This window comes from Heteronotia binoei, chromosome 21 (assembly GCF_032191835.1).
Source record: "Heteronotia binoei isolate CCM8104 ecotype False Entrance Well chromosome 21, APGP_CSIRO_Hbin_v1, whole genome shotgun sequence".
In the NCBI taxonomy this organism is placed as follows: domain Eukaryota; kingdom Metazoa; phylum Chordata; class Lepidosauria; order Squamata; family Gekkonidae; genus Heteronotia; species Heteronotia binoei.
In genome coordinates, this window is record NC_083243.1 from 40,469,231 (window position 1) to 40,477,887 (window position 8,657).

An 8,657-nucleotide genomic window follows, 5' to 3' on the forward strand; every position below is an offset into this window, starting at 1 on the left:
CTAGACGACCCTGGAGGTACCTTCCAACTCTATGATTCTATGTTGGCAACTGGGTGGAAATACACTGAACTCAGGGATCTGTGAAAAAGACCAAATGAAAGCAGACAGAAGACAAAAGCACCAACATCTCCTATATTGCTAATTTAAGGTGGCATATTTGGGTCTTTTAGTGGATAATGAAATAAATAAGAATGGCACATTAGTTTCTAAACAAAGACAAATAAATATGGATTGATGGTATGAATATGGATTTCCCTGTGAAATATAAACAAGCATGAATAGGTTTGAAGGTCTATGAAAAATTCTAAAATTACAATAGGGGACGTTGGGTTGGTAAAGTTTGTGAACTGTTATAGATGTAAGGTTGGATCCAACCAGTTTCTCCTGATGAAAAAGGAAAAAGTGACCCCCCTGCTCTCTCTCTCGCTCTCTCTCAAAAAAAGGCTATGCTGCCTGGGGATTTAGAAAAACTATGTGGGATGGGTCTATAGCAGGGGTGGCCAAACTGTGGCTCAGGAGCCACATGTGGCTCTTTCAGACATACCGTGTGGCTCTTGAAGCCCCCCATGCTCTGTTGGCCATGGGCATTTGTCTCTTTAAATAACATCTCCAAGCCAAGCCATCTGGTAGTTTGGAGAATGCATTTAAAGTTAGTTGCTTTCCCTCCCTCCCTTCCTTGTCTTGCAGCTCTCAAACATCCCATGTTCATGTCTTATGGCTCTTGGACATCTGATGTTTATTCTGTGTGGCTCTTACATTAAGCAAGTTTGGCCAGCCCGGTCTATAGTAAGGAGGGAAACTGAAGGAGAAAATGAAAAAAAAAACAAAACCTGGCTTCATCCTACCCACAAGGATCTAGAGCTACATCTTGCTTGAGATATTCCAGGAGATTTTTGTGGTGGTGCCTGAGGAGGGCAGCATTTGGGGAGGGGATGTGATGCTATAGAGTCTACCCTCCAAAGCTGTCATTTTCCCCAAGAGAACAGATCTTTGTAGTCTGGAGACCAGTTGTAATTCAGGGAGAGCCACTTTGAAGTTTATAAATCTAATAGAGAGCTCCACAATTAGCCACCAAGCCCAACAATTTTAGTTGCCAGGTGTCATGACCCCCACTGAACTGGCTCTGGACTCTGAAACCTCCAAGGAGGAGCCTGAGGAGCCAGAGACACGGCCTGGTGTTAAGCAAGAAACACCGGAAGACTCCTGCAGGGTAGATGCCCTGACCCATCTGCTCTGGAACTTGCCTCTGAGTCACCTGCAGAGGGAGCTCCTCTAGAATTTGCCCCTGAAGAACCTGCAGTGTGAGCTCCTTGGCCAGAACTTTCCTCTTCACCCCCATGCCCTGGGGCAACTAAATACCAGTCCAGGACTCAATCCACAAACCTACTTGAACCAACCTCTACCTGGCAGGAATGGCTGAGGCAGTGGGCTCATACAGAGATAGCCCAGCAAAGGCGCATTGCCAGGTTGGCAGCCCATGCTCTACCCCCTGAGCCAATCATGGTGAAAGTAATCCTTTGTATGATTCTAGCTACCGTTAAGCCTGGACAAGATGAATTCCAGAACAGGTGGGGCTGCTCTCCTTTCAGCTTGCTTAAGACTTGGGCTTGCGGTTACCAGGTCCTTTCTGGCAACTGGTGGAGGATGGGGGGGACTTACAGGGAAGCAAGAGGGAGAGCATGTCTACGTCTTTTCCACTACATCATCGTGTAGTGACATCAGGGCAACACTCTGGGCGAATATTCTGTGGTAAATTTGGCTCCTAACATAGAATTTTTGCCCAAATACCAGAGCATCGTCCCAATGTTGCCAACATGATGATGTCACTTACAGGTTACTTCTAGGGTTGCCAGGTCCAATTCAACAAATATCTCAGCACTTGGGGGGTGGAGCAGGGAGACTTTGGGGGTGGAGCCAGGAGCACGATTGTGACAAGCATTCTTGAATTCCAAAGGGAGTTCTGGCCATCACATTTAAAGGGACTGCATACCTTTCAAATGCCTTCCTTTCACTGGAAATAATGAAGGATAGGGGCACCTTCTCTTGGGGCTCATAGAATTGGAGCCCCTGGTCCAATCTTTTTGAAACTTGGAGAGTATTTTGGAGAGAGGTACTGGATGCTATGCTCAAAATTTGGTGCATCTACCTCAAACAGCTCCCCCAGAGCTCCAGATACCTGCAGAACAATTCTCCATAGGGAATCAGCCTCCATAGGTAATAATGGAGTGCTCAGCAGATATTTCTCTCCCCTCCCCCCACTTTCTGATGACCCTGAAGCGGGGGGAGGGCCTCCAAACAGGGGGATTCCCTGCCCCCAACTGGGAATTAGGACGCCTAGAGTATCACAGTGGAAGAGTGAAACCAAGGAAAAACTGTGAAAAAATTAACAAAAAAAAACTCAACGCAAAATTTCTATAACAAATATTTAAAGGCAAAAACTTAATAACTAAATAACAAGTGCTTAAAGAAATACAATGCAAAAATTCACAATATCAAAACTTCATTCTAATCACATACACATAGTGATCCTAAATCATCTACAAATTTCATTATTCCATCAATTCATTTATTCCAGTCCTTTTAATAGCGTCAATTTCCGACTTGTAAAAACTCATGCCGATTCACCCGTTCCAATGGGCTGAATTAAAGTGCTGGTGCTCCGATAATTCAACAGGAAAAGTTTCTATATTTTTTCAACATGCTTTTGCAGTTATGCCAAATTTCTGGCTTCCAAAATTCATGCAAGAACTCTCCAAACCTGAAGTTGAAGTGGGTATGTCACAAGCCTCTAACAGGAACGCGCCTTTCCTTCTGTTTCTGGGAAAAACTCTTCCTCAGAGAGGCATATCCCATTGTTCTAAAACAGCACAAATCATAACGAATTATAACAGTCATGAGTATTCTAACTTCTAAAAACATAATTGTATCTATCATTGCAATACTTACTAAGTTCAATCATCTAACTCACTCAAGCAGGGAGAAAATCTCATCCGTGCAGCAACCACATTCCCCTCTTTATTCTTGTCAATTACATGCAGCTGTCTTATCTCTTAAAGTAACAACAGTACATAAACAAAAAGGAAAGGAAAAAGAAAAACAAACACTCCTACATATAATTTATTTATTACTTTAAACTTTCTATCCCGCCCTCTCTGCAAGCAGACTCATATAATGTTTACAACTTGCACTTATTCAAAAAACTTGATGTCACAATGCTATTAATTGAACATTGTAAGTAACATGAAAGATCCATAACGGAATTTAGACCCTCTGGCTCCACTTATTTCATTTTAAAAATCCAGAATGCCTCCTCTCTCAGTAAAGTTTTCTGAACCTCACTTTGACTCTGATGTTGTCCCTGATATACATAAAGAACACAAAACTTCATAACCATCTCGGTATGTTGTGCAGAAATTAAGTGGTTCGTGAGAGGAGCCTCCAAATTTTTTACATGAAATCTAGATTGGTGTTCCAAAATTTGTACTCTTATCTGTCTTGTGGTGTTACCTATATAAATTTTTCCACATCCACATGTGATTGTGTACATGACTTGGCATGTTGAACATGAACTGAAATATTTAAGAATGGTCCTCTGACCATTAGTTGGATGTATAAATTCTTTCGTTTTCATCGCTCCTTTTACTAAGCTGTGGGGGAGAGGCAGAGAAAGGCAAACTTGGCAACAATGCCAGCAGCAGCTGTACCAGACAAGTTGGGCAAAGAACAATTCAGTTGCTGGCTGTTCATGAAGGCTGGAAGGCTGTAAGCAGGAGGAAAACTGGGGGGGGAGCCAGCCCGGGGCCCCTAAAGGCATGTGGGCCCATAGGCCAGTGCCTATTTGGCCAAATTGCTAATCTGGCTCTGTCCACTAGGCACATTCCTGTGTTCCTGTTCCAGCTCCTGTCAATGCCTAAGTCTTATTATCTAGGCCTGAGGGCAGTACCATTTGAGACTTGACTGGTCCTGCCTGCAAAATACAGGACACTCGCCAAGGTTGCCAGAGTCGAGCTGAGTTAAACAAATGCTGAGTTGTACCACTTCAAGACAGAAGAGTGGGCAGGACCAGCCCTAGCCTATCTGGCACCCTAGGCAAGGCTAACTTCTGGTGCCCCCCCCTCCGCACTGATAATGTCACTGAGTCACATTGGGGCACCCAATCTGGGGTCCCTGGAAGGCCAGCACCCTAGACAATCACCTAGTTTGCTTAGTGGCAGGGTCGGCCTTGAGTGTGGTGGGTAGCATTGGATGCAGGGACATAGGAGATGCCAGTAGTGTGTGTGTGCCATGACATTCCTTCTGGGGGGAACCAGAAGTGATGTTTTATCATTCTAGTTATCTAGAGTTTACCATAGAAACTCTATGGTAAAACTGAGAGCAGGGTCTCCAAACTTTTTGAGCCTGCAGCTGTGGGTATCTTTGGAATTCTGACAGAATGTGGTGAGTGCAGACACAAAATGGCTGCTACAGGAGGTGGAGCCAACCACAGAATGGCTACCCAGTTTACCTTCTGTCACACAGTGAAGATCCTTGTGCTGTGGTGGCAGCTGCTGCCAAAGCAATATTTTTAAAAATCTGCACAGCCCATCAAATTTCCAATGTCCAGTCAGAAGCTTTGCTGGGCAAAATCTGTACCTGGTCCCACCTACTTTCTAAAAACACTCGGGCACTAGGAAAGTTGTTGGTGGATGCAATGGTCCCCATGGGCATGGTTTAGAGACCCTTTCCACAGTTCCTGGTGATTCCTAGAGTAATATGATGTCACTTCAGGGCTTTCCATGGAAGTGACATCATGCCTTGGCATTTTTCTTCTGCTGCCACTTGGAACAGCAGCTGGCAATGAAGGTTGATGGCAGGAGGTCTTCCAGCACAGTGGGGAGACCTGCCAGCCCTAGGCATTGACAATCTCTTTCCAAGATAGGAGAGCTGGGTTATTCTGTTGGGGGGAGGGAATGCAGTAGGCTTTAAAGAAGCGTTGTCGTTCTCTTCTGCCAGAGACAGGCATACCTCTGAAGGCCAGTGATTAAATAAATAAGAGTTTCGCTCTATACAAGGGAGTCATTTCAAAGCAATCGCCATTCAAGAATGGTTTGAGGGTGGGGAAAAGAGCCATACAGCGAGAGAATTAAAGAGTTCAATCTGTTTAACTTATCAAAAAGGAAAGTTAAGAAGTGACTTGATTATACTGTGCAAGTGCCTTCAAAGGGAGAAAATATGAAGCACTAAAGAACTCTTTAATCTGAGGAAGGGAGGAGGGAAGAAACATAACAAGTGCCAAGATCTGGGACTTGAAGCTGAACAAATTCAAATTAGAAACAAGGCACACATTTTATCAGGTAAATCACTATTAAGTATTGGAATAAGCAGCCCAGAGGAATATTGATTTGCCATCATTTAAGACAAAGACTAGAAGTCCTCCTCTGAAAAGTGCTTTCCCCAGCCGTAGTAACAAACAGAGGATATTTATGGAGGCAACAGCTGCAGAAAGTGTTTGTCCCAGCACCCATCACTACTACACTAGTCCCCCAAAATCACACATTTTCAAAATTTGCATTTAAATGCTTATAACTCTGATCTCTTCTACATGGCAATAATTCTCTGTGTAGCTCTCATTGCCATCAGGAATGCAGAGGCATTTGCATCAGCAAGAAAGCATTCCCATGGAAGTTCCCCGTGTACTTTCCTTCCTCAGCCCTCACTAATCCCATCTCCCCCACACCCAACAATGCAGGGCAGGGACCTGGGGTGGGGGGAGGTGAGCAGCATGCCATCATGGGGAATGTGATATCATTCTAGGAATCATTGGAAAATCTGAGGAAATTTAGAAATCTACAAAACTTTCAGGGGAGTGGAATTTCCTTCCTCCTGAGTCCCATTTCCCTTTAGGAATTCCAAAATCTACAATCTGTGGTAAACATAGAGATGTTTGGAATTCCTAGAGTGTCACAATGTCACTTCCTGTTTCAAAAGAGGAAGTGTTGCCATGATGCTCAAGGAATTTTAAACATCTGTATGGTTTTCATAGAGATTTTTGAAACTTCCCTAAAGCATTCATGATCAGGGCTGCATTATAACTTTAGTGGGCCCTATGCACTTTTGCCTTCATGGGCCTCCCACCATAGTAATATCAATATGAAAATTTATTTTTGACATAACTTTAAATACTTCAATTTTTTCCTGCTTTAGACAAAATGTAATCATTTTTGTGGGCCCTAAACATTTTATTATTATTTTTTCTGATGTGGAGAAAAAAAATTAAAACAATTTATTCTAACCTAAAAGTTCATTTTTAAATTTTGATTTTAAAAGAAATTAAAACTTTTTTGTGGGCTCCTAAAAGTATTGTGAGCCCTAGGCACTGTGCCTAATGGATAAGTTGGCCTGGTCACGATGTCACTTCCTGTTCTGAAACAGTAAGTGACTTCTTCCTCATTTTCCTCCCATTGCTCCTTGCTTGAGAGTTGGGGACAGAGAGCATCACCAGGAGTGCCTCTGCCATAACCAGGTAAGTGGCAACCTTATTTCCCATCCTGCTCTATTTTCTTTCCATCCTCATGCCTGGCCATGTCTTGTTTCTACCTAATGTCCATTGTTCAGTTTCATAGTGGAGTAAAAGAAAGCTAGGGTTGCCAGGCAACCGGCAGGAGTTTTAGGCATGGAGACATTGGGGAGAGTATTGGAATCACATGTGCTGTGATGTCATTTTGAGAAAACCCAGCAGTCATGTCCCATTGATTTTATGGTTTCAGGTGATTTGTAAAATAACATAATATCACTTTTAGGTTTTCTCCTCAAAGCAGTGTGGGCTAGTTGGGAAGTCTCTGGCTACAGTGGGAAACCTGGCAACCCTAAATTAACAACTAAACTCTCATGAGGCTACCTTGTGAGATCGCAACCTCCAAACTTGTCTATGGTTGCTAGGCAAGGGAATCTGAAACAACTACTGTGGTTAGGTATAGTCCTAAGAGATAGCTAATTTATATTTATTCCCCACCACCACCATTGCCTTTCACCCTTAATTTAGACTTGTCTGCAATCTGAACTTGTAAACCACTTTTGGAAAAGAAGATTTTATGTCCCACTTTTTTCTACTTTAAGGAGTCTCAAAGTGGCTTACAATCATGTTCTCTTCCTCTCCCTATAACCACCACCTTGTGAGGCAGGTGGAGCTGAGATAATCCTGAGAGAACAGGTGACTGGTCCAAGGTCACCCAGCTGGCTTCATGTGGAGGATTAGAGTCCACCACTCTTAAACACTACACCATGCTGGTTCTCAAGCAGTCTGTACATTTAAAGGTTATAGGGGTTTTAGGTTTATAACATTTTTTTTAATTTGATCTGTTCCTCAGTTGCTCAACACAACAGGTGGTAATGTAGGAAAGCAATTGGTTTATGAATGTCAGGTTGTCAGAGGCTAGCACATTTTGTTCTTCATGATTTAATAGAGGAAGGATGCAGCATGGTAAGTATCCCAAAGATCTAAATGCTTAATGCTATGGGAACAATTTTGGCATAGCTTCCCCTGCCTTCCCCTGTGCAATTTCTGTCCAAAAATGACTTCCTAGCAGATGCAGATTATTTTGTTGCTGCACACCTGTTGTCAGGGCCCAAAATCAGACTGTGGTTGATGCTACAATACTGGCCACCCTATTGCTTAGGGAAGTCTCTAGCTAGGTTCATGAAAATGATCTGGGACCTGGCATCGAGAGGTCCCATTCATTTGTGTTGTGTGATTTCATTATCCATAAACTGAGCACAGAATTTCTTTTTAAAGTGGTGGTAGAATCTGGGACTGGAGCCTCAAAGACTGCCCATCGTGCACTCTTCCCTAGATGTGGTCAGTACCACCCTAAGTATAGTTACACTCTTCTAAGCGTATTAACTTCAATGGGTTTAGAAGGATGTAGCTTGGTTTAGGATGGCACTGTGTGAGCCTGTTTCAATGCCTAGGCTGGTTTCCATGACACATAAAATATTAGAAAGATGCCCCTGAAAACATGAAGCATGAATAATGGTTGGTATACTTATGGGATTGTGCCTCTCATCCCTCCCATTTTGTTTAATCTTTTAGGGCTGTTTCAAACATGGATTTGCTACCGCTCACAGCAAGGAGCTATAGCAAAGTCTGGATACCTGCCATCTTCTGAAGGTACAACACAAAATTTGCAAGTATGTGTTTAATGCATCTGTGTATATTTATGTGTATAAGCCAAAGAACCCCACTGTCTGCACCTTCTTTTCTGTCTTTGTTGGGTAGATAAAAGTTTCAACAGATACTTTAGAACAGATTGAATTGTACACCTTTCACATGAGCGATGCAGCACTGTAAAAGCCAAGTTAGTTATTAACTATGCTCAAAAGGCAGCCATCCATCTCCCCCCGCAGAAGCCTGATTTCATGTAGGTGTTTATTTGGGTTGGTGTAGTATTCTCTCTCTGCGAAAGAGGGGGTGGAGTGCAAAGCTAGGTGAGCTGCATCTGTTCTTTCTTGGCACCCCAGCAACACAATTTCCCCTGCACAATCGGATTTTTTTCCCTCCTCCGAAGCTTCTAAACAAAAAGCAAAACAGAGAAAGGTGGTGTAATCAGCTGCACTAGCTGCCAAAAGTCTTAGAACTGGTGCTTCGGTGAAGGTTCTCTTAATGATGTAAATAAATGCCC

General features: G+C 43.1%; 1 long non-coding RNA gene across 1 annotated transcript; it reads right to left on the reverse strand.

The window, feature by feature from the left end:
* Positions 1–2,409: 2,409 nt before the first annotated feature.
* Positions 2,410–3,045, reverse strand: LOC132589035 (uncharacterized). The gene is made up of 2 exons (XR_009556535.1): positions 2,947–3,045; positions 2,410–2,857 (listed from the first exon to the last, which is right to left on the reverse strand). It is a non-coding gene; the product is annotated as an uncharacterized LOC132589035 (long non-coding RNA).
* Positions 3,046–8,657: the final 5,612 nt, after the last annotated feature.